Raw genomic sequence first — 1,216 nt, 5'->3', positions numbered from 1 at the left:
CAAAAATACAACTTAAAAAAACAAGTTATACAGGTAACAAACTGAAGCATGATAAATGGAATAATACCTCACATACTAACATTGTATGTAAATGGCCTAAACGCTTCACTTAAAGACACAGAATTGCAGAATGGATAAGAATTCACCAACTCTCTGTTGCCTTCAAGAGACACATAAGTACTCACATAAACTTAAGGTAAGGGGGTGGGAAAGACATTCTATGCAAATAACGCCAACAGTGAGCAGGAGTAGCTATTCTTATATCAGGCAAAACAAGCTTTAAAGCAAAAGCAATTAAAGACAAAGAAGGACATTATATAATGATAAGAGGCCTTGTGCAACAGGAAAATATCACAATCCTAAATATATATGCACCTAACACTGGAGCTCCCAAATTTATAGAACAATGACTACTAGACCTAAGAAATGAGATAGACAGCAACACAGTAATAGTGGGGGACTTCAGTACTCCACTGACAGCACTAGACAGTCATTAAGACAGAAAGTCAACAAAGAGAGGTGCAGCTCCAGCAGCAATGGCAGTTACGGCGTTGGCGGCAAGGACGTGGCTTGGCGTTTGGGGCGTGAAGACCATGCGAGCCCGAAGCTTCGGCTCGGATCAGTCTGAGAATCTCCATCGGGGCACGGGCTCCATCCGGGAAGCCGGTGGGGCCTTTGGAAAGAGAGAGAAGGCTGAAGAGGAATGATATTTCTGAGCACAGACTAGAGAACAACTGGCAGCTTTGAAAAAACACCATGAAGATGAGCTCATTCATCATAAGAAGGAGATTGAGCATCTGCAGAAAGAAACTGAGCAGCATAAGCAGAAGATCAAAATACTAAAACATGATGATTAAGTGCACACAGTCCTCCATAGAATGGCACATGTCATTGCCCACTTCTGTGTAGACATAGTTCTGGTTTAATTAATATTTGTCTGTGTGCTACTAACAGATTATAATAAATTGTCATCAATGAAGAAAAAAAAAAAAGAAAGTCAACAAAGAAACAATGGATTTAACTATACCTTAGAACAAATGGACTTAACATATATTTGCATAACATTCTACCCAACAACTGCAGAGTATACAGTGCATGGAACTTTCTCCAAGATGGACCATATGATAGGCCACAAAACAAGTCTTAATAAATTTAAGAAAACTGAAATTATATCAAGTACTCTCTCAGACCACAGTAGAATAAAATTGGAAATCAA

General features: G+C 39.1%; 1 pseudogene across 1 annotated transcript; it reads left to right on the top strand.

Moving 5' to 3' along the window:
* The first annotated feature begins 514 nt into the window (after positions 1–514).
* On the top strand, positions 515–990 carry LOC100388999 (ATPase inhibitor, mitochondrial pseudogene; annotated as a pseudogene). Its single transcript, XR_013527776.1, has one exon. The product of XR_013527776.1 is annotated as an ATPase inhibitor, mitochondrial pseudogene (transcript).
* The last annotated feature ends 226 nt before the right edge of the window (positions 991–1,216 follow it).

The sequence above is a fragment of the Callithrix jacchus genome, chromosome 15 (assembly GCF_049354715.1).
Source record: "Callithrix jacchus isolate 240 chromosome 15, calJac240_pri, whole genome shotgun sequence".
In the NCBI taxonomy this organism is placed as follows: Eukaryota; Metazoa; Chordata; class Mammalia; order Primates; family Cebidae; genus Callithrix; species Callithrix jacchus.
Note: the sequence above shows the minus strand (reverse complement) of the source record. Positions and strands in the feature narration are given on the sequence as shown.